We start from the raw sequence: 25,704 nt of genomic DNA, 5'->3' as shown, positions 1-25,704 counted from the left end.
ACATTCACGGAATGTAGGGACAATAGGACGTACCTGCGAGAGATAATCTAGGATTTTTTTACCCTAAGTATCGCTCACTAAAAGGATGAAACTCAATTTGAAATTGGAACCCTAGGACCAACAATATTGGCCTAGTGCAATCAGGAGCGGATTGTTATGAAGACACCCTAACCCTGTTTCCTATCTAATCATGATACCGTGATTAGAAGACGCCGTTGATGGGTAAAATAGTCCCATGGATTAGATGCGACACTCATGCAACAAGTTGCAGTGTCGCATGATCTTGTGATTTGATCACAAGGGAATGGCCAATTCCTCGGAATAAGATTGGCAGATTCTTACGCAAGTTTATCTTGCAAGAAGATGAATAATCGTCCTGATATAGTACCTTTGTTGGGTAAAGTGACCAAGATACAAGGATTAGATATTCGTTTGGAAGCAAAATACCAATCAATAAATTGGAATAACATATTTACTGCTAATAGAACTTAAGGTATTGGTTAAGTTGGGTTAATAGGGTACGGCCCTAACCTAAGGATATAGGGGTTAACAAACAAACCCTTAAGAATCTTGCCAAGTTGCGATTGATTCTGGATTGAATGCTGAATGCATTCGGAAAGAAGGATTCACTCCTTAGTAGTTAGCTAAAAATAACGACCACTGGAAATGATTGTGCTTGTAACAGTTGTATAGAGCACTGTTTGCTTTGTTTTCTCAAATAATTAAAGAATGAAAAGATATCTAATGCTTCAGGTTGAAGGCCTGAAGGGAGAGGCAGCTTCAGTAACTCCCGACTGCCTACATGACCCTAACCAAGGGGATTGTTAACCACATCGGGAAGGTGGACCGAACCCACCGCAAGAGGTCTCTCCGTTGAGCGCTACTTGGAGCAGGAGGATGCTTGGGTGCCAGGCCGTAAATCCCTCGCCTTATGGGCCCTCCAGAAGAGACCAACGTGACTCGAGATTGGATCTCGAGGCCCGCATACTAGTCTACGGGCGGAATCTTGGATTAGTAATCCCTATGGATTGCTGGATAGCCTTCGACCGGATTATGGATAAGCCTACGGGCTGGATTTTATAAATGTATTTCAAAGATAAATATGATAACCTGTTGAAAAGGAACTTGTTTGACATTGCTTTTCTATGTCAAGTGCTATGATTACATGAAGGAACCAGTGCCTAACGGGCTAATTAAGGAAGCTAATTGATGCATGGCCAACTAAATGTGGTAGGTAATTAGACAACTAAAACAACCTGAGGAATGTGCGGTGGATGTGGCCATGGGTCCGTCCTATGGATGGGTAGTCCCAGTTGGCTGGGAACTTTTCTCAATCATGATGGATAGCAAGAAGATCGTTTCAAAGGACATGAACAACAAGGGTGTTGACCTAGAGTCTAAGTTATAATAATCCCGATTTACGTTGTTTTAGGGGAATGGAATGGGGCTATGCTTTATGGCAGAGAGATTGAGCCTTATATCCCTCTTGTTTCCCATTCTCCTTGAACCAAGTGCAGTGTGAATCCGCTTTGGCCTTGGCATTTCTGTGTAAAGTAGTTCGCTCGGGGTTCGACGCTAGTTGCCATTTAGGAAATGACCATTAGGGAAAACCCTGATTCAGGTTGGTCCTAAGTGGGAATGACCAGAATACTTCCGCTACGTGGCAGAAACGGAAAGTCCTAGATCGCAAACCCCGTGACATTCCATGGGAGTATCGGGCGGAGCTTTCTAGACCTTCTTTCTGATGAACTGTTAAGACGTGTCCTGAAGGGAATAGGTGGACACGTTACACACATTTAGTTGGACATGCATCAAGCAGCTTCCTTAATTAGCCAGTTAGACACTAGTTTCTTCACGTAATCTTAGCACTTGACATAGAGAAACATTGTCATACAAGTTCCTTTTCAACAGGTTATCTTATTTATCTTTGGAATACATTTCATAAAATCCAGCCCATAGGCTAATCCATAATCCACCGGAAGGCTATCCAACAATCCACAGGGATTACTAATCCAAGATTCTGCCTGTAGACTAGTATGCGGGCCTCGAGATCCAATCTCGAGTCATGTTGGCCTCTTGTGCAGGGCCCGGAAGGCAAGGGATTTACGGCCACAACCTCCCTGGCACCCAAGCATCCTCCTGCTCCAAGTAGCGCCCAACACTGAGATCTCACGCGGTGGGTTTGGTCCATGTTCCCGGCTCGGCTAACAACCCCCTTGTTAGGGTCAGGCAGACAGTCGGGGGTAACTGATGCTGCCTCTCCTTTTAGGCCTTCAACTTGAAGCATTAATTAACTTTCCATCAATTAGTTTCTTAAGCAAACAATGCAACCAGTGCTCCTAAACTGTTACAAGCACAATCAAACGAGTGGTTGTTTATTTGGCCAATTGCTAAGGAGTGAATCCTTTTCTCCGAATGCATCTAGCATTGGATCCGGGATCAATTGCGACTTGGAAAGATCTCCCAAGGGTTTGTTTGTTCACCCTTTTGTCCTTGGGTTAGGACCATACGCTGTTAACCCAACTTAACCAACACCTTAGGTTTCATAAATAAACAGTAAATCCTGGCGACCATGTCTAACTTGATAGGTCCTTTACTTCCAAGAAAATACATATCTTCCCTTAACTTGGCAATTGTCCCCAAGGAAGGTGATATAACAGGATAATTATCCATCCTCTTGCAAGTTAAACTTGCGTAAGAACCTGCCAACCTCATTCCAAGGAATGGCAAAACTCTCTTGTGATCAAACCACAAGGCCATGCGATGTTGCAACTTGTTGCACAAGTGTCGCATCTATTCCATGGGATCATTTCACCCATTGAACGGCGTTTTCTGGTCAAGGAATTATGTCTAGACAAGAAGCAGGGTTTAGGGTGCATTTTACCCAACCTAATCCTAATTGCACTAGGCCAACAACGTTCTGTCCTAGGGATTCCAACTCAATCCGAGTTTTAGCATTTGAACGAATGATCCTTAGGGTAGAAACCCTAGATCATTAGTTGCATGAGCATCCGATTGACCCAACATTCCATGAATGTGGGTGGGACCTTCGGGTTTGAGGGTTTTGACTTGGCAACAAGTGCGAAACTAGGCCGAATCCTTTATGTGCTAAACCCTAGTTAGCACTTGGGGTATTTATCGTATCGACTAAATCATGCCTATACGAATGCCTTGCGGGTTAGGTGATTTAGATAATTCGATCTACTTGTCTTGCGACAAGGACGAGCCATTACTAGAGATGATAAGCTTGATCTAAAGGAGAAAACTAGTTGCAACATGTCACAATACACGTAAACACGAGATTCATTGCTTCTACGTACCACTAGATTTGCAATAACCCTAACCTTTCTTGTTAAAATCAAAATGCATGAATAATTTGCATAATAACTTTCATAGAACTTACTAGGACTTACATTCAAGAATCATGCCTACAACTCTTTTTCTAAGCTTTAGAATTTCATGCTTTAATAAACCATGCAACCTTTCCCTAAATGCAACTCTTGATGAATGAATTTTACGCACGACGAATGTGCAGCATGCAACCCTTTCCTAACTACAACGTAGTTAAATGAAGTTCATGCGAAGTGAATATAGTAGGACTAGTGTTGGCTTATTCCATCTTGCAAGCACATGCCGCATGAAAATCCATGGATTCATTTTCATACTCTGCAATTACTTTTCGAATAACATCCTATGCGTGTTAACGAATTTTTCCCATGAACCATTACAATGAATATTTTTCCTAAAAATGCAGCATATGCTTATTCTTCCCATGTCTAGTCAAAAGTGCAATTAATAATTTCAACCTTATAATGGTAGGCAATAGGTGTTCTAGGCTCCTCACTTTGAAATGCACGACAAGGCAACATACTACTAAGGTCATCAGATGGATAGACAATTTGTGTTCATCACATTGAAAATACCAATGACCCAATAGCATGTCATGAATTAATTCTAGTAATTGTTCAAATAGTTAATTCTTTTCCAATTGCATTTAACTAGGCTAGATGAATTTGAACATGCATAGGTGCTTCCTATTCCATGAAGTTATCATGCTTAATGCATTACTTTAGCGTGGAATCAAAATCGTAAAACTTGGGCTTGTGGGCTTGGGGAGATGTCCATGTGAATGTTAGGAGAAGAACCTCCCACCGGCTTGCCTTGCGACTTATTGGGAGCCATCCTAGGCGTGATTACGGACTTCCGGTTTGCCTTTACCCTTACACGATCAGTGAATTTCCTCCAGCCTTGGTAAGCAGCCTCAAGATCTTGCCTTCTCCCTTGTACGTAGGAGATCCCTTCACCGAAATGTGGATCCTTGAAAATACCGAGGCTTGTGGGATTTGGGCTTATGGGAGGGCTTGTGGGGTTGGAGCTTTGTTTGTGGGAATGGAGCTTTTTGAAAAAGCTTATGGGAATGGAGGCTTTATAAGGAGGTTTGTGGAAACGGGGCTCTTACGAAAAAGGCTTGTGGGAATGGGGAACTTTACGAGGAAGCTACGGGAATGGAGCTTAATGAGCTCGGCTTTAAACCCGAGAAGGCACGCATGAACAAGGCCTATGGCCTTATCCTTTAGAAGATTCTTAGAGAAGCTTCTAAGAAGCTTCTGAGGATCCCATAGAGACATTGTGGGGAGGATTCATGATTGGGAAAAAGAAAGGATTGTTGGTGGGGGTGGCAGGGGAAAACGTCAGCAACAATAGCGTTGCGGGCGGCACTTCTCAGCCGACAGCATAGCAGTCCCCCTCCTCTCTCCACGTCACGGCGTCGATAGCAGCATTCCCTCTCTCTCTCCACGTAGCCTTTCCTCCCTTCTCAATCCCCCACTAAGGGGGGTTCTTCTATAGGCTTAAGGGGGGAGAAGGAAGCTCCACCACGTGGGCTGGGCTTTCCCCCCCCCCCCCCCCCCCAATGTAGCCCACACCTCTCACCTAGCCCATCCCTCCCCACACTCCCTCTCCTCCAGCCATGCATCGGCTGGGGGAAAGGGATAATAATAAGAAAAATTGGTATTATTATTATCCATTTTCCCCCTCCCAAGCGGGTGTTTCCACGCGGTTATGCAGACTTGAACCCTCGGGCTCGATTTCACAATGCGGAGGCCTCATTTTTGCGTGTGCAGGGTACGGATGACTGCCGGTAAATACAATGTGGAAGATAACCTTGCAGGAGTTTTACGCAGCGTGTGGGGAGTCGGGTTTAGTACTATTTTCGAGTAGAAATATTACATTCTCTTCCCCTTGGAGGAATCGAGATGTCCTCATCTCGAGAAGAACTGGGGGTATTGTTGGTTGAGAGTGCTTTCATCCATCCAAGTGGGATACTCCTCGGGATAATCTTTCCACTGGATGAGGCATTCTCTCAAGGTTCTGGATCTCAATTGTCTCTCCCTAACATCTAAGATCCTGTTAGGCCATAGTAGCTGAAGGACTCCTTGGCTAGGCATTACAACTTGTTGGTCATGAAGTACATGGCTAGGATTAGGTACATACTTCTTCAGTAGGCTGATATGGAATACATTATGAACCTTTAGGTTCTCAGGGAGTTGCAGTCTATAAGCATTGGGTCCTAGGCACTTGAGGATCTTGTAGGGTCCACAATACCTTGGACTTAGCTTCTTGTAATCTCCTAAGGATAGGGAACTCTTCTTTGGGCGTACACGAATGAAGACCATGTCTCCTTCATCGAAGGTTCTATCTTGACGTTTCAAATCCGTGTATGCCTTCTGTCTATCCTTGGCAGCCTCTCTTATTGACTTCATTTGGTCATCCATCTCTTTCAGCATCTGCCTTGAAGCTTCAACCCTCAAGGTTGGATCTAAGAAGTTTAAAGGACTTTGACAATCATGCCCATACAATGATTGAAAAGGGGTCATCTAAATACTTTGTTGGTAAGAAGCATTGTAGGCAAACTCAACCAATGGCAAGTATTGAATCCACCTTTTTGGTTCACGACAGCAGTGTGTCCTTAGCATATCCTCGATGACTTGGTTGACTCGCTCCGTTTGACCCCATCAGTTTGAGGATGGTAAGTTGTACTAAAACAGAGTTGAGTCCCAATGGCTTTGAAGATAGCTCTCCAGAAGTGTGATGTAAAGAGTGAATCACGATCACTAATGATTCTTCTGGGCAACCCATGTAGCTTGAATATCTCCTTGATGAACTACCTTGCAATGTTTGAGGCTTTATAGTTTGTCTTAACAGGGATAAGGTGTGCAACCTTAGTAAGCATATCAACCACAACCATAATGGAGTTTTATCCTCCCTGAACTTGGGGTAGACTAACAACAAAGTCCATACTGATGAATTCTCATTTCATTTGGGGAATGTCAAGTGGTTGCAAGTTTTCTTGGCATTTTGACATGTTCGTCCTTAATATAATGACAAGACAAACACTCAGTGACATATTTGAGAACATCCCCTTTAAGCATCTCCCAATAGTAGCTCTTTCTAACTACATTGAGGGTCTTGGCATAGCCATGATGTCTTGAGAAAGGGGAATCATGAGCTTCCCAAAGTGTCTTGAGAAAGGGGAATCATGAGCTTCCCAAAGTATCTTCTGCTTGAGTGACTGGCTTGCCGATATACATAACCTCGTTCTATAGTGGACAAGTCCAATATTGGTAGAGAATTCTTAATACTTAGCCTATATCTTTGGGTCTTGATCCTTGATAGGGATCTCCCTTAGCATCTTCTGATAGGTTGGATCATGGCATGCTTCTTCTCTAGCTAGCTCAAGTATTGGATTGTTTGGCATGGATACCTTTGTGGCTAGAGATCTAGCTGTTGATGGATTTTGCAAGATTAGAGAATTAAGGAATGCCTTGCAACTCAGTGCATCGGCAACTACGTTCTCCTTTCCAAGCCGGTATTTGATTTCAAAATCATACTCCTCCAGCACTTCAATCCACCGACGTTGCCTCATATTGAGTTCATTCTAGGTAAAGACCCACTTGAGACTTTTATGATCCGTCACTAGGGTAAACTTGTTACCCAGCAGGTAGTATCTCCAAATCTTGAGAGCTTGGATGACAACTAACAGATCTAGATCATGGGTAGCATAATTCTTCTCATGGCTCTTCAGTTTCCTTGAAGAGTATGCTATAGGATGACCTTCTTGTATAAGCACACATCCTAGGGCAAGTGTGCTAACATCAATTACTACTTCGAACTCCTTACTGAGGTCCTGGGGTTTCAGGATAGGTGCTGATACTAAACTTTTCTTTAATCTATCAAAGCTAGATTGTTTGGCAGTTGACCATGCAATGGATGTTTGCTTCTTCAGTAGATTCATCAGAGGTACTGCAATCAAAGCATAGTCTTTGACAAAGACCCTATACCATCGTGTCAATCCAAGAAAACTGCGTATTTCTTTGAAAGTTGTTGATATTGGCCATTCTAGAACATCTCTGACTTTGGTCGGATCTACTGATATTCCTTCCGCTGATATGATGAATCCTAGATATTCAATCTGACGTTTGAAGAATGCACACTTCTTCATCTTAGCATAAAACTTGTGTGCCCTCATTGTCTCAAGGACTATGCAAAGTTGGGGTTCATGGTCTTCTTCCTGTTTGGAGTAGACTAAGGTATCGTCAAAGAAGACGAGTACAAAGTCATCAAGATATGGCCTAAAGATGTCTTGCATTAACCTGTTGAAGGTAGCCGGTGCATTCATAAGCCCAAATGACATGACTAGGAACTCAAAGTGTCCATATCTTGTGTTGAATGCCATCTTTGGGATATCTTCTTCCTTGATCCTTATCTGATAGTATCCAAACCTGAGATCAATCTTGGAGAAGATCTTTGCACCTTGAAGACGGTCAAGAAGTTCATCTATTCTAGGAATAGGGCACTTGTTCTTAATCGTTGGCTTGGATTGATTCATTTACATGCTCTGTTTTGCCAGGATTTAAGCATCAAATCCTCTAAATATAAGTGAAAGTTCGATCACTTGATTGATTCAACCCTCTGTAATCAATACATAGTCGAAGCGTTCCATCTTTCTTCTTTTGGAACAGCACTGGAGCTCCCCATGGTGAACTACTAGGACGGATGTAGCCCTGATCTAACCGTTGCTTGATTTGCTCCTTCAGCTCAATTTCTTCTGGGATGGACATTCTATAAGGCCTCTTTGCAATTGGCACAGCTCCCGGCACTAGCTTGATCTCATGATCAACTTTCCTTTTGAGGCAGAAGTTCTGTTAGCTCTTCAAGAAATACGTCCGCGTACTCCTTTAGCCATGAAGGTCCTTCACTAGACTCCTACTTCTGATATAGCTTATTAACTTTAATCAAGTAGACATGTAGTCCCTTTCTAACTCCCTTTATAATCCGGGATGCTTTGGCCAATTGAATTTTTGACTTTCCAGCCTCTCCTTGAGTTGTGACCAATTCCCCTTTAGACTTTCGAAAGGAAACTTGGCCCTTTCCACAATGAATGTGGGTGTCATTAGGTTTAAGCCAATCCATTCCGAGCAAACTCTCATGGACACCTAGGTTCATGACTCTGAATCTGACTGATGTCGACTTTCCTCCCGGAAAGAATTCCATCTTAGCAGTTTTTGTGGTACAAGTGACCTTACGACCATTTGCTAATTCCACAAATAGGGTAGGTGCTTCTATTGTGGCTATTCCTAATCTTCTTGCACAAGCTGGTGAGATAAAGGAATGCGTACTGCCACAATCAATCAAGGTTTTGAAGCCTTTACCTTGATAGTCCGATGGTGTCTGAATCACTGAAAACTGGTGATTCAGGCCTTTCTTGTGAAGGGCGGCATGGACTGTTGCCCTTTCAAGGTCTGCTTCCATGGTCAGGTTTTCTTCACACATTTCCATGTTGGCAACACAGGCAGTTCTTCCTCTGCCTCGGATGGCGACTCCTTGGCCATGGGCGGTTCCTTGGAAAGGTCCTTGACATTGTCCTCCGCCGAGTTCGGGACATTGCCTTTTGAAATGACCGGGCTCGTTGCAGTGGAAACAACGGAGATTGCGGCCATTACCTCGGGTAGGGACAAAGTTATTGACATTATTGGTTCTTTCTTTCTTTCTTTGTCCTCGTTTTGACCTTGAACTCTCTTGGCTTGGGGCCTATATGCTCCTCCTCAGTTCTGATCATTATAAGACCAAGTCTTGTTATTTCTTGGCATGGCCTGCAGTTCCTGAATTATGGGCGCAGCTTGAATGAGTGCGTCCTGAAGATCTATAGGGCGCATTGATTCGAGGCGGCTATTTATAGGTGGATTTAAATCGACACAAAATTTCAACACATGTTGTGTCATATCCATTTGTGGCACATACTTCAGAAGAGAGATGAAGTTTGAGTAGTATGCATCAAGAGTCCAGCCCAGCTTTTTCAGCTCATAGACTTCATTCATTTTCTTCTTGCAGTACGCAAGTTGTAAGCATCTTCCTTGCACAGCTTTTTTCAGCTTTTCCTAGGTAATGGATCCTTTCGAGATCCCTTGATCTCTGCACCATTGCTTTCACCAAAGCCTGGCTTCGCCGGTGAGCTTCAGCTTGGCGAGACTTGCCTGGTTGGCGGGTACAGTATTGGCTGCTTCAAAATAATCTTCCATGGACTCTATACAAATCTCAGCATCAGCTTGGACATCCTTTTCCATCAAATTTTGGCGGCTTGATTTGCTTGAGAAGAAACTTCTTCTCCTGAATCACGACCGTACTTGGTGTAGGGGTCAGACTAGGAACCTATACCTGGGGTTGTGCCTAGGCATTGAGATTCTTAACGTTAACAACTAGCTAAATGTCTCTTACATTATACATTATACCCCACTTATCTTTTAGCCAAGAAACCTAATCACTTAACTTTTTATCAATACTCATAGCCAAGACAATCATTGATAAAAAGAAGTCTTATTTCATTCATATGGGCATAGCCCTTTCGGAGTACAATATTTCTTGGGATGGTAGAGCAACTGATACATTAATTTGGGGAGAATAAGGTTGTGTTACATTTAGCTACGGGAACTAGGTAGTAGCATGGATTTGGGTCATGGATCTTCAGGAATCGATATGTCATTGGAAGATTAGGGTATCCTTTCCTTTGGTACCCATTCTTCTCGTAGAGTCCCAACAACTTGATCCTATTAGCGGGGATTATGCGGGTCACTTCCTCATACACATATGAGTTCAGCTTAACCCTTCGACCTTCGACATGTAAAGTTGTGTTTGCGTGAGCCTCAACAAAAATAAACAGCTTCACGATCTTCAGGTCCTCCAACCATTTGATTCTCTTTAGGTTGGTTCGAAGGTACACAAACTGGTGGGCAGCTATATAATAGATTCCTGAGTCACCCGTCCATCTCCGTTCCACATACAGAGGCAATAGATTGTAAATACGGTCTAGGATGTTCATCATATTGATCCTTCATCAATAATTTAAGGCATGCATCGCGGTCATAAACATGACCTAGAACACCATGAATCTGTTCCATGCTTCATAATTCTACAAGACAGCATTGATAAGTAAGGAAATGTTCTTAGCATCAACATTTGCTTTACTTCTTAAGTTTTCTTATAAAGACAGATCCTTCATTGGTTCACTCTGATACCAACTGTAATGTTTCCACCTGCTCTCCTCTAGGACACGTCTTAGCAGTCCATCGGAAAGAGAGTCTAGAAAGCTCCGCCTGACACTTTCATGGAATGCTACGGGGTTTGCAATCTAGGACTTCTCGAGTCTGCCACGTAGCAAAAGTATTCCGGCCCTTCCCACTTAGGACCGATCTGAATCAAGGTTTTCCTTAATGGTCACTTTCCTAAACGGCAGCTAGCTCGAACCCTAGGCAAACTAGTTTACACAGAAACGTCAGGGACGAAGCAGATTCATGCTGCACTTGGTTCAAGGAGAATGGGAAATGAGAGGGATGCAAGGCTTGACCTCTCTGCCCATAAGGTATAGTCCCATTTTGTTCCCCTAAAACAGCATAAATTGGGATTCTAGAAACCTAAACTCTAGGTCAGCACCCTTGTTGTTCATTTCCTTCGAGAAGAGCTCCTTGCTGTCCATTTCAATTGAGAAAAGTTCCCGACCAAACAGGACCACCCATCCGTAGGACGGACCCATGGCCACATCCACTGCACTTTCCTCAAGGTTGTTTTAGTTGTCTAATTACCTACCACATTTAGTTGGACATGCATCAAGCAGCTTCCTTAATTAGCCAGTTAGACACTGGTTGCTTCACGTAATCTTAGCACTTGACATAGAAAAACATTGTCAAACAAGTTCCTTTTCAACAAGTTATCTTATTTATCTTTGGAATACATTCCATAAAATCCAGCCCGTAGGCTAATCCATAATCCGCCCGAAGGCTATCCAGCAATCCATAGGGATTACTAATCCAAGATTCTACCTGTAGACTAGTATGTGGGCCTCGAGATCCAATCTCGAGTCACATTGGCCTCTTGTGCAGGGCCCGAAAGGTAAGGGATTTACGGCCAGAGCCCCTCTGGCACCCAAGCATCCTCCTGCTCCAAGTAGTGCCCAACGAAGAGACCTCATGTAGTGGGTTCGGTCCACATTCCTGGTGTGGCTAACAACCCTCTTGGTTAGGGTTATCGGCAGATAGTCAAGGGTAACTGATGCTGCCTCTCCTTTCAGGCCTTCAACCTAAAGCATTAATTAACTTTCCATCAATTAGTTCCTTGAGAAAACAATGCAAACAATGCTCCTAAACTGTTATAAGCACAATCAAACCAGTGGTCATTTATTTGGCCAACTGCTAAGGAGTGAACCCTTCTCTCCGAATGCATCCAACATTCGATCCAGGATCAATTGCAACTTGGCAAGATCCCCCAAGGGTTTGTTTGTTCGCCCTTTTGTCCTTGGGTTAGGGCCATACCCTATTAACCCAACTTAACCAACACCTTAGGTTTCATAAATTAACAGTAAATCCTGGCGACCATGTCTAACTTGATAGGTCCTTTACTCCCAAGCAAATACATATCTTCCCTTAACTTGGCAATTGTCCCCAAGGAAGGTGATGTAACAGGATGATTACCCATCCTCTTGCAAGTTGAACTTGCGCAATAACCAACGAACCTCATTCCAAGGAATGGCAAAACTCTCTTGTGATCAAACCACAAGGCCATGCGATGTTGCAACTTGTTGCACAAGTGTCGCATCTATTCCATGGGATCATTTCACCCATTGAATGGCGTTTTCTGGTCAAGGAATTATGTCTAGACAAGAAGCAGGGTTTAGGGTGTCATCTTACCCAACCCAATCCTAATTGCACTAGGCCGACAACGCTCGATCCTAGGGATTCCAACTCAATCCGAGTTTTAGCATTTGAATGAATGATCCTTAGGGTAGAAACCCTAGATTGTTATTTGCATGAGCATTCAATTGACCCACATTCCGTGAATGTGGGTAGGACCTTCGAGTTTGAGGGTTTCTACTTGGCAACAAGTGCCAAACTAGGCCGAATCCTTAACGTGCTAAACCCTAGTTAGTACTCGGGGTATTTATCGTATCGACTAAATCATGCCTATACGAAACCCTTGCGGGTTAGGTGATTTAAATTATTCAATCTACTTGTCTTGCGACAAGGATGAGCCATTCCTAGAGATGATAAACTTGATCTAAAGGAGAAAACTAGTTGCAACATGTCACAATACACGTAAACACACGATTCATTGCTTCTATGTACCACTAGATTCGCAATAACCCTAACCTTTCTTGTTAAAATCAAAATGCATGAATAATTTGCATAATAACTTTCATAGAACTTAGTAGGACTTACATTGAAGAATCATGCCTACAACTCTTTTTCTAAGCTTTAGAATTTCATGCTTTAATAAACCATGCAACCTTTCCCTAAATGCAACTCTTGATGAATGAATTTTATGCACGACGAATGTGCAACATGCAACCCTTTCCTAACTACAACGTAGTTAAATGAAGTTCATGCGAAGTGAATATAGTAGGACTAGTGTTGGCTTATTCCATCTTGCAAGCACATGCCACATGCAAATCCATGGATTCATTTTTTGTACTCTGCAATTACTTTTCGGATAACATCCTACGGGTGTTAACGACTTTTTCCCATGAACCATTACAATGAATATTTTTCCTAAAAATGCGACATAAGCTTATTCTTCCCATGTCTAGTCAAAAGTGCACTGAATAAAGTCAACCTTACAATGATAGGCAATAGGTGTTCTAGGCTCGTCACTTTGAAATGCACGACAAGGCAACATACTACTAAGTTCATCAGATGGATAAACAATTTGCGTTCATCACATTGAAAATACCAATGACCCAATTGCATGTCATGAATTAATTCTAGTAATTGTTCAAATAGTCAATTCTTTTCCAATTACATTTAACTAGGCTAGGTGAATTTGAACATGCATAGGTGCCTCCTATTCCATGAAGTTATCATGCTTAATGCATTACTTTAGGGTGGAATCAAAATCGTAAAACCTGGGCTTGTGGGCTTAGGGAGATGTTCACCTGAATGTTAGGAGAAGAACCTCCAGTAAGCACGCCTTGCGACTTCTTAGGGGCCATCGTAGGCATGATTCCGGACTTCCGGTTTTCCTTTACCCTTACGGGATCAGTGAATTTCCTCCAGCCTTGGTAAGTAGCCTCAAATCTTGCCCTTCTCCCTCGTATGTAGGAGATCCCTTCACCGAAATGTGGATCCTTGAAAATACCGGGGCTTGTGGGATTTGGGCTTATGGGAGGGCTTGTGGGGTTGGAGCTTTGTTTGTGGGAATGGAGATTTTTGAAAAAGCTTATTGGAATGGAGGATTTACGAGGAGGTTTGTGGAAATGGGGCTCTTACGAAAAAGGCTTGTGGGAATGGGGGCTTTACGAGGAAGCTGCGGGAATGGAGCTTAATGAGCTCGATTTTAAACCCGAGAAGGCACGCATGAGCAAGGCCTATGGCCTTATTCTTTAGAAGCTTCTTAGAGAAGCTTCTAAGAAGCTTTTGAGGATCCCACAGATACGTCGTGGAGAGGCCCAATGATTGGGAAAAAGAAGGGATTGTTGACGGGGGTGGCAAGGGAAAATGGCAGCAGCAACATCGTTGCGGGCGGCGCTTCTCAGCCTACATTGTAGCAGTCCTCCTCCTCTCTCCATGTCATGGTATCGACAGTAGCGTTCCCTCTCTCACTCCATGCAACCTTTCCTCCCTTCTCAATCCCCCACTAAGGGGGGTTCTTATATAGGCTTAAGGGGGGGAGAGGGAAGCTCCACCACGTGGATTGTGCATGGCTTCCCCCCCCTCATGCAACCCACACCTCTCACGTAGCCCATCCCTCCCCACACTCCCTCTCCTCCAGCCATGCATCGGCTAGGGGAAAGGGATTTTTTAAAAAAAATGCATTATTATTATCCATTTTCCCCCCTCCTAAGAGGGTGTTTCCCCGGATTATATGCTACAATGAATGATCAATCTCATCTTCAATGAGATCGGCCCTTGCTAGACTATCTTTCTTCATCATCCTCTGCAACCATATTGTTATCCTCTTCTGTGCTTCCTTGAACATCCTCGCGGGGATCATCTTGCACTGCATCATGTATATCATCGATCATGGCATCATCATGTACATCATCATTGATTTTTGGATTGTCATCAACTATCTCTATGTTGGTAGCATTGCCATATATTGGTTTTGAATGATTAGATATGGGGATGATGTACCACCATCGGTTATTGTTTACCATTTGGTGATACACAACTTGCATTTAAAAAACAAAAAGTAAGCAACTTAGATATTTATTGTATTTTGAGAATGTATCAAGAAGTAATATATATGAAAATATAAAATAGCTTCTAATATACCTACTCACATTGTTGAGGTAGTACGAATGTGTCATTCTTGCTTTGGTGAAATTTTGTAGAGTCAATCACTACAAAACCACTTGGATGACGTCTAATTGTGCAATGCTCACCCATTGTTACTACTTCTTTAAATCACTTCACATCTAGTTCATACATAAAAAATCGCCTAAAGTCAAGCTTCAAAATATCTTGGATCAAGCCACAATAACCTTCCATGGTGCCATTGGTATCCTGGAAGTTTGCAAGGATACCACAATCCTGGGTATTTCTCTTATCATCTATACATTGAGTTCGAAAATGTTTTCCTTTACACCAAATAGCATTGAACAATGTGCAGTGAGTTGCTAGACTTGGAGACTTAGTTTTCTTGGTGGAAATTTTGGCCTCATCATATAGGAGCTTTTGGTTCCTAACTCAACAAGAGAATGGTTCATTTCTCCATACAACAAATCTGGAAGAGACAAAGCACTCTAGTATGAGAGTGGTTGTTGGATATACATAGTAGTTGACTATCTATGAGGGAATGACTCTTAATCTCACCATGGCTATGCTACAAAGTGTGCATTCTAATGTGCACTTGGTCGGTGGATATGCTAGGAATGGGCCAAGCCTAGAAGAAATAAAAAATCTCCCTCTCTAGAAAATGAGAATGTGCTTCACATTGATTTGACCCATAGTGCAATGCCAATGTAAGGATCTTTTTGCACATTTGTAAATTTCTCAATTTCTTAGAGCTTGAGGGTTCCTGATCTTCCACAACATTGAGGGTGGATACTCAATGCCCACCATTGCAAGAGGTGGATTTCTTACAATAGCCTTCATCATGATTCTCATTGCTTCTTGATTCAATCTAAGTATGTCTTCATTATGATGTAGTTTAATCTGAGTTTAATACAAGTTTTAGCTATGGTATGGCTATGGCTAATTGACTCATATATTGTTTCTTGCTTTTCTTTTTATTAAAATACAAAATAAGCTAAGTTTATTTGAATTGTATCAAAGCATGGTTTTTGATCCATTGGCAAGGTCATCTTAAAGCTTAGATCTGGTGAGTAACACCATACAGGGTAATTGGAGTGCAAGATTTGTTTACACGACTTGGTACAATTCAAATAGTAACTAGCCAAAATTCTCTACCGTCGTAGTAAGTCTTAACTATTTGTGGAGGTTCTTGGAGAAGATGTGAAGAGAAAATAGTTGGATCTTGGACATTTTAGCAGTTCATGGTCAAGATGAGGTCCATTTTTGAGGTTCTTTCTCTAACTTGGATTAATGGAGATTAAGAAATGTTTAAGGATAGTTACTTTTTGTTAAGCCAAGGTTTCTCTCTCTTCTCTCAACTTGCTTCAATCTTCTCTCAACTTGCTTCAAGCTTCCATAGATGATTTCTTGGCATGACCTACTTTTTGTTATGCCAAGGTTTCTCTCTCTTCTCTCAACTTGCTTCAAGCTTCCATAGATGATTTCTTGGCATGACCTACTTCTCATGGTTTGGTCTTCATTCCTTGAGTGCACAACCATTTCCTTCTCATTCTCACGAGTCACCAGATGAGTACCATTTATAACCAACACTCGAGCGAATTGAGCCACATGGACAACTAGGAAGATCAACACATTTTGCACAAAAAATTGTAAGCAACTAGCAAGAAGTCATTTTTGAAGGACGTATAGCATCTTCCATCTTATAAAAACTCTTTTGTAGGCCTTTCACATTAGGTTCACTAAAGATGTTAGAGGATTAGTCATGTTTGGCCTAAAACCACTAGGGTTCTCTCACAAGAAGAGATTAAAGAAGAGAAAGAATACATTTTCTAGAAGACGAAGGTGAGAATCAATTGAGATATAAGAAATAAAAGAATTCGAATTGTTGATTGTATTTTTCATGATAGATCATTGGCTCAAATTTTGTACACCTTATACATCCTACCAAACCTTTGTATGTCTTTTTCGTAAACAGACTATGATCAGCCCTGCCAATAATGAATCCCAAACTCTGCAAGTAATTATTGATCTTCGCATACCAAGCTCTCACAGCCTGCTTCAACCCATACAATGCTTTTTTTAGTTTGCATACATAATGCTAAAAATCAGGGTGTACATACCCTTCAGGCTGATCCATATAAACATCCTGTTCTAAGTCACCATTGAGGAAAGCATTCTTCACATCCATCTACTGCAATTTCTAGACTTTAGTAGTAGCCAATGCGATCACTGTTATTATGGTTGCCATCTTGGCAATAGGACTGAATGTTTCCTCATAGTCTAACCCATAGCCTGAGCACGCCCTTTAGAAACCAGCCTAGCTTTGTATCTCTCTACACTACCATCCAGACTTGCATTTAATGTTGTAAACCCATTTGCAACCAATGGTCTTCTTTCCTTCTGGTAGTGGTACAAGATCCCATGTTCTATTTTCAGCCAAGGCAGATATTTCCTCATCCATAGCTATGCACCAATTTTTATCCATCACTACTTCAACATATGTAGCAGGTTCTTTGACCTCCATTACTTTTGTCATGTAAGAAAAATAATTCATAGAGTAACCACTGTAAGCTACCCTCTATCCACAGGGTACTTGACTCTTTGCGAGCATTTAAGATGTGGTGCACTAGTTGATTCCCCTCTCTCATGAGGTGGAATGTACATTTTCTGCCTAGTGCCATGCGTACACACAATCGGAATACCAATCTCATTGTCTAGACTGTTAGCTGAGTCATAGCTTGAAGTCATCATGCCAAGTGTCATCATACCAGATGCATCCTCACGAACTTTTTATTGCCCTTTGCTATCCATCACATCATATCTCCCCCTCACTAATATAGTGGTATTAGTGGACGATGAGCCAGAGCTTCGCAATCTCCCTGTCCATGGAGATACCATCGAACTACTAGGGCCTGTCAAAGAAATACTTTGTTGAGAATCAACTGTAGATACATGTGTAGAAGGCATATCTGATGCCATTGGAGCTAGTGATGCATACCAAGAGGGGGTCTCATAAAAGATGACATCTCTGCTCACTAATGTATCTCGAGTAGAGGTATCATAGAATTTGTATGTCTTTCTTCTCCGAAAAGTAACCAATAAAGATACACTTATGTGCTTTCGGATCTAGGTTTTCCTTTTCCCATCAGGTATGTGCATATATGAGCAAGATAGCCAAATACTTTCATGTGACTGACATCAAGCTTGTAGCCATAAAGTTTCTCAAATAGTGTCATCTCATGAATACTTGAAGTGGGAGCCATGTTCAAGATATACATGGTTGTCATAACAGACTTAGCTCAATAATAGAGCGGCGTACTCTTCTCATTCATCATTGCCCGAGGAGCTTCCCTCAATACATGTTCTTTCGTTCATTTACCCCATTCTACTAAGTAGTGTAGCTATAGGTAAGCTTCTTACGTATGCCATTTTCAACCAAAAACTATCAAATGCATTTGACGCATACTCCCCACCACTGTCAGATCTCAAACAAGAGATGTAATAATCAAATTCCTTTTCAATCTGCTGAAAAATAGTAAACACCTCATCCTTTGTTTTCAAGATATAAACCCAAGTATAGCAATTGTAATCATCAATAAATGTCACAAAGTACTTGGAGCCTCCCATGGATGCATTATGGGCTTGGCCCCCACACATCAAAGTGAACTAAGTACAATGGTAACGTACTATTTCTTACATGCCTGACAAATGGAAACCTCTACTATTTACCAAACTGGCAAGTATCGCAGACATGACCAATATCTATATATTGAAACTTGGGTAAACCTATCACAAGTTGCTTCTTTTGCATCATTTGCAGTTGCTCAAGATTAACATGTCCCACTCTCTTATGCCATATTTCCAAGTCTCTAACTATGCTAGAGCCATGGGCAAACATGACGAATTTCAGCTGTGGCAAAGTGGCATCAAGAGTAAACATCCTACCATTCGCATGACCTTGAGCAATAAATTTGCAGCCATTACCAAACTCCTCAATGAAGCATCCATGCTTGTTAAATTGGACCTACAACTTTTTCTCATTCATCTGACCCACAAACAATAGATTTTTAGTAATTTATGGGACATGCAGTACATCATGTAAGTTCTTCTTCTTGCCATCATGGATTACCAAATGTACTTTGCCTTTATTTGCTATGCTATGCTGCATGTCATCCACTGTGCATACATAGCCATTCTTCTCAAGCACCATATCTGTAAACTAGTCACCATGAGGTGTCATATGATTTGATGCTCCTGAATCAATGTACCAAACTGCATCCTCATGAGACTTCTCAGCAGCCTTGTCTTTCACATATGTCATGGCAAACAATCTACCCCCAGATGCATTTGAACCCTGCTGATTGTTATGACCATAAAATACATTTTGCTGGCCTCCTCTACTAGAGCCATAACCTCTACATGGCTGCCATAGCCACATTGATTCAAATAAAAGACATCATCCTTGTTCTTGGAGATAGAACCTGTAGCCACACACAGAGATGGAAGTATCAAATGACTTATATTTAGATCCCAAACCATTTAATGCCACTGCAACCATGTCTTCATCCTCAACCTATGTGCCAATGGATGTGAGCTGATCTACAATAGTCTTAGTCTCTATGACATAGTCCTGTAAAGATCTGCCTTTTCTTTCCATGTTGTTGAATTTTTTCTTTAATTCTATCTTCCTGGCACTTGTAGTTGTGTCATAATATTTGATCAGAATATTCCATGCATCTTCTTGTGACTTGCAATTCATGAACTTCATCACCATAGTATCCAAGATACATAGAGACAACCAATGTAAAACCCTGCGAGCTCTTTCTGTCCAAGCTCGGTGTGCTCGTCTTTGATTAGCTATAGGCCTCTTTGGGAGCTTGGTTTTAGCTTCTGCTTCATTCACCAAATCCTAGTATCCTTTACCTATCAAAAAGTTTTCCATGTGGAACTTCCATATGGCATAATTGTTACTATCAAGCTTTTCCCCCACTATCTAGGTTATGTTGTCAGTTTTATATGCATTAGCCATATTGTACCAGACAATATCTAGTCACTACCTAACTTCTTACAAGATAACAAGTCTAACTGACTAATTGCAGTCTTTGACTATTTATGATAGTTTTTTGCAACAAATTCACTATTAAAACCAAAGTATTTTATACCATCAACATCTCAAAACCATCCACAAGCATGTGGCATAACCTATAGGTACATCAATCAATACATAAACCATGTAGTTGCTTTAACTCTGTCTCATGCAACCTTACTATGAGAGTACAGACATGAAATCTAAAATCTATAAACTATCAGTGACCAGTAGCTGATTCACATCTAAAACTGAGATGTATACATGTCATATATGCTCCAAAACTTCATAGACATCAGCTAGTACATATAGTAGTCCAAATATGACCATACGAGCACAAATCAGTGCATAACTAGCAAGATCAAGTGTCAAAACTCCTGCTCACAGATTTCAATCAACAAATACTCAGCAAAACAAGGTTTATCCAGCTCCAAAATGTCTTCAAATCACTTCATATATTTGCTTCAGTGTGTCGGGGTCAATACATGACCATACATACAACCATAGACACTCTGTCTTCAAGAAGCAATGTCGTAGACTACATTCCTTGCTTGTAACCAGCCAAGACACTTTAAATCCATTTGTTTTTAGCTCCAAATTTCAATTTTTAGTAGCATTCAATGCTTTTTCTAATGCTCCAAATATTCCTAGACATATTCCAAGCCATACATTGGATAGGGACCAATCAATGTCATGTAGTGCTTCCCGTGTAAACAATGCTTGATGTCCATAGATTCATGATAATTTTCAACTTGTAAAAGGCTCCCAGATTTGAATGTTTTGACCTCCAAATTTCTGCTCCAAGGCATAAGAACAAGTGCATGTGTCCTTCTTGCATATACCTATGCTTCAATGATGCTTTCTGAGCATGACATAGAGCTTCAAGATCATGTCAAGGCAACATACTTGCTTTGTATTCTTTGTTACCAGCGGTTCATGACTATATTTGAGATTTTTACATTCATGTCTTAGCTCATAACTGAACCCTCTCCAAGGCATTTCCATATAGCAATCTTCAAGCACTTTTCAAGGGGTATGAGCAAGCATTTAACCACGTAATAGCCAGTGTATTTGCAATCAATAAGGTTTAGCCTACAATAAGCGCAGTTCACGCTGCCTAACAATATGTATTTACAATAGATTATCATCACATGATGCTCATTGACAACTTATGCATGCTCAATGGAGCCTTGGTGCACTCCTAGACAAGACACAAATAATGCTTGAGCAATGGCAAACTCAATGTCTCAATGCATACCTTTCAAGAACCAATGGTAGCCTGCCTATCTTCAAATAATCCTAGATCTTCACTTTCTTTAGGTCTTCTTCATTGCCTTCTTCTCCAAAGAGCCCACCTAGCATGGCTCTGATACCATGTTGAGAGAGAGACATAGAGAGAAGGGTTGGAGCAACAAAGAGGAGCCGTATGCTCACATCTCGTTTTCTTCATATTCCATAATCCATATAACTAAAGTGAATACAACACTTTAAGGTCTACAGACCATTCACACACAACTTAAAGTCATCGACTTATTTAATGTCCCACATGTGCTTATATACAGCTGGACACAGCTAAGACACTATCAATCACACACACAAGCTTGAAGTCTCAACAAAGACAAGACATACAAGACTTACTCTCCACCCACAACTATGTATGTCATTTTGCAATGAGACCTCTTGAAGGAGAAACTTGAAAGGCCTTTGAGGATCATCAATGTTTTCAAAGTTGGTGTCCAAGTGGGTAGTAACAAGTTTAGCAACACTGTAAATATTAACTTGTTAGCAAATAGTATAAAATTTAACCAATAAAAGTCAAAATAAAGAGTGTCCATTGACAATACATCTTTGATTGGCCATGAATTCTGGAAAGACAATTCATAAAGATGACCTCTCTTATAGAAATGTTGATTTAGATTAGGCTCCAATGCTCTTTGGGAACCAAGACACTAGTGAGAAAAAACCCTAAAGACAAATCATCAAGAGATAGACCATTGAAGGGATGTACCTTTCAACATATGGAAAAAATATATGATGGTTTGTGACACTATCAAAATGCTTAAAAATTTTGTAATATTTAAACTAGATTTTGAAAACAAACCCACAAAAAGAAGTGGATCAACAACAAATATACTCTTAGCAATATCATTGCTAAGAGAAGCAATATATGACCTGTATACAAAGTAAAGAACAAATAAGAGAATGAATGCAATGTAAGGAACCTTGATAAAATTCAATATAAACAAAGAGAAGCAAAAAACCTTACCTCAAACAACATAAAACTATTTAATATGTTAGTTGACAACCTTTTTCTCAAATAGGGCCTTATCTTCAAGAGATATGGTGATGTAATCTTCTTTTTTAGGATAAATAGAAACATTTATGACCATTGGGACATACACTTTTCCCATCCTCTTGTAGTTCATAGGGCCAAGAGACTCAATCTTTCTTTGCCAAATCACATCTTCGTTCTCTATTATCTCTTTCCTCTTCTCCTCCAAGATACCTCCCACTCACTTGCAACCCTTGTAGGATACAAGTGAATAACATCCTCAACCTTGGGCGCCGGTGGCTCCTTCCATTTTCTAGACACCTTGGGTGGAATATTGAGGATTTCAAATTCCTTTTGATTAGTAGTTGGCAGAGGCTTCAAAACTTTGTCAAACCAATACCTAAGTCTACTAACCATACTAAAGTCCTTATTCATCAATGTAATTTGATGTGCATGAGCAACTGCAATGTATGCATTGTTCAAAAATTCAATTAAAAAATCCTCTACACTGCCTCCTGTAAGCAGAATAGGGTAGAAAAATGCAATTTCTTATTGAGGCCCTCCATAGAAGCAAGTGAAGATAACTTGTCAAATATCTCCTTGACCACTCTGAAAAAAGGCGCCTTAGGAATGAGATGGCCAATGGTCTTTTGAGCTTTCGTGATCTCTCTAAAAAGCATCTCTACATGTAGAACCATCTAGACTTTCTCTTTCTCTTTAAAGGGGTTTCCTAGGAAGATTAAGAAGGGAACTTGAAGGTTGAACCTCACCAGCTAACTTGGAGTTCTCTAAGGATTCACCTTCACCTTTAACACCAATAGGGGTAGCTTCCCCTGAAGGTTTCTTTAGGTAAATCTTCATTGCAGTTCACTTTGTACTAGCCATCATTTTTGCAGGCCAAGGGTCAAGAGTACCTGGCATAGATTTGACAATACAGTGTGATGAGATGAGAACCCTGATCCCTAACTAAAACTATTGTGTTATATCAAGAAAATGCAAGAATAAGGAACTTTTGGATTGAAATGCATGCCTCGTAACAACGCAATAAGATCACAATGTTGATGAAGAAATAACACAATCGCTCCATATCAAAAGGATGCTAATATGGCGCGATGACATGACGCTCCTCATGCAAAAATCCCACAATCATGCCGTATCAGAAGAAATACCTATACCACATGATAAGGGGAAGGAGAAGAACTCTGTGTTGTGAATTAATCATGTCGTATGTGCACTTGTTGAGTGGTATTTAATACAACATGAGTGGTTGTAGTGGAGGATTTTGTGGGGCTAGTATTCACGGTGTATAAGCTTTGCCGAAGAGATGTTAGAATGAGCATGTTGGACATCCAACATGAACGATGGATAGAATCTGCAGGAGTGTCGGATGTATGGCAGGGAAGACAAAAAGTGTGAAATGATCTTCACACGAGATGGGGGCCCTTATATATGCATAAGAGTTTTTATACACGTGTTATTTTGCTATTCGTTTTCCAGTTAGGGTTTCCCAACGGTTCGAGACTGTTTGCTACCTATACAATGAATTGATCTCTCACTTTGCGCTCTTTTCATGATTTTCTACCATTGTTGCTGACCTCCTGCATCCGACCTCTGCTTATTTCTCCTATCTTCTCTTGTCGTCTTCTCTCGTCATCCTCATTGCCATATCTGCCTCCCGTTCACATCATCTTCCTGCCATCAAAGTCTTCTCCCATCGCCTCTACTTGTCCACCTAGTCTTCTCCATCAACTGTGCTATCCTTCGACTTGTTTATGCTCCTTTGTGCTTATGTGTAGTAGCTTCTGATATGGCATGATAGCATGGTGCCATGTTTTTTTACATGCAACTATTGCATCGTTTTGAGGTTAGTCTGATACAGTGCAATACGAATACATTCCAGGTCGTGCCAGAAACCCTTAGCATTGTATAAGCTTGAAGTGGCATTGTATCATCTTCGTAATTGTGCTAGCTCAAAATCTCAAGTGAGAACCCATCCATGTCACCCTCAACAATTGGGAAAGGTTTAAAAAAGGCTTAAATCCACATTGTCCAGGGAGTTAGTTGCCTAAGAAGTTTTAACTGCATCTCATGTGTCAGTGACAAGTGCTGTGACTACAAAGAAGGCTTCAAAAAAGGTAAAATCTTCTGTGAGGGCCCTAGGTCTCACTCAGATTACAGAGGTCAAAGCCTTAGAGAGACTTCTGGATTTCCTTATTGAAAACAATATTGGCTTGTCCTTCTTTGCAACAGCTAGGGAGATTTTCAATCCAGAGTGGAATCTTGATCAAGTTGTAAACTACTCAAAGGACTTTTGCAGGGAAGAATTTGCAGAGTTTGAAGAGTTGGCATATCCTATTGTTCAATTGGATTCCAAGGATTATGTTCATTGGAAGGTCATCCATTGAGAAGTCTTCTTACACTAAGAAATGTGGTTATCATTCTCTTGGTAGATTCTCTACATCTGAGTTATGCTCTTTACACCCAAAAATGCAAGCTTATGCTTGTCTACTGCATTTATTGTATTTGCTTTTGTGAAGTACGCCATCAAATCTGATGAAAAGATTAAGGAAACCTCAAAATTGTCCAATTGTTGTCTTCTCAAAGAGTTAGCTGGTGATGTGGATGTTGAGGAGCAAGTAGACCCATAGATGGAAGCATCAATTGCAAAAGACCTAGATATTTCTCAATTTAAAGCATAGACAATAATTAAAGAGAGCAATATAGAGGTTGATGAAGTATCTAATGCCCCTTCCAACCTCATTGTTCCATCCTTGCCAACTTTCCCAATTAAAGACAAAAAATATATATTACTACCTGATCTACAAATCCTTTACAATTTGAGGGAGGATTATTGCTTGGTAGTTATTGCAAAGGCATCTATAGATGTAGAAGGCATAGTGGATGTTGAGAATTAATCCAAGGAGAACTTATTGAATCTAGATACTCAAGTGTTAGATGATATATTTATAGATGCATTAGATGCATTTTCCCTATGTTTAAACAAAGTAAGAGCTGCTGAGAGAGAGATACAAGCTACTCATAATGAGTTTGACCAATTTCAAGAGAAGCTTTGAATCTCCAATTTTGGAAGGGAGGAGTCAGAATATGTTAAGGAACTCAAGGATATCAAGGAGACATCAATTAGTTTATGGAATCCAAGAAAACTTCAGAGCAATGAAAATCAAACGGTAATGCTTTCTTCTGTTTTTTGTGAAACCACATATATATTTTCTTTTTTTTCATTCTGACTTATGGTTTTATAGTTGGAGATTGTAGATGAGGACAATTTCTTGGGAAGAGGCAAAGGATCAAGAATTGGTGGTAGTTTCCTAAGGATGTTGCACTTGGGCTTTACATATCAAGGATTGATCCCAATGTTCTATGTCAAAGCACTTACAAAGCTCCTTAGGTAGTTAGGTTTGTAGTACAATGCACATAAAGTCATGTTCTTAGAAAAGACAGCAGCCATCCAAATATTTGGTTATGGTCTCAGGTTCTCTGCCTCCAAGGCTGAATACTTCTTAGCATTCTCATTCTATGATTTAGCA

This window comes from Lygodium microphyllum, chromosome 16 (genome assembly GCF_053477565.2).
Source record: "Lygodium microphyllum isolate KBCC chromosome 16, Lygodium_microphyllum_v1.1.10, whole genome shotgun sequence".
Classification (NCBI taxonomy): Eukaryota; Viridiplantae; Streptophyta; class Polypodiopsida; order Schizaeales; family Lygodiaceae; genus Lygodium; species Lygodium microphyllum.
Note: the sequence above shows the minus strand (reverse complement) of the source record.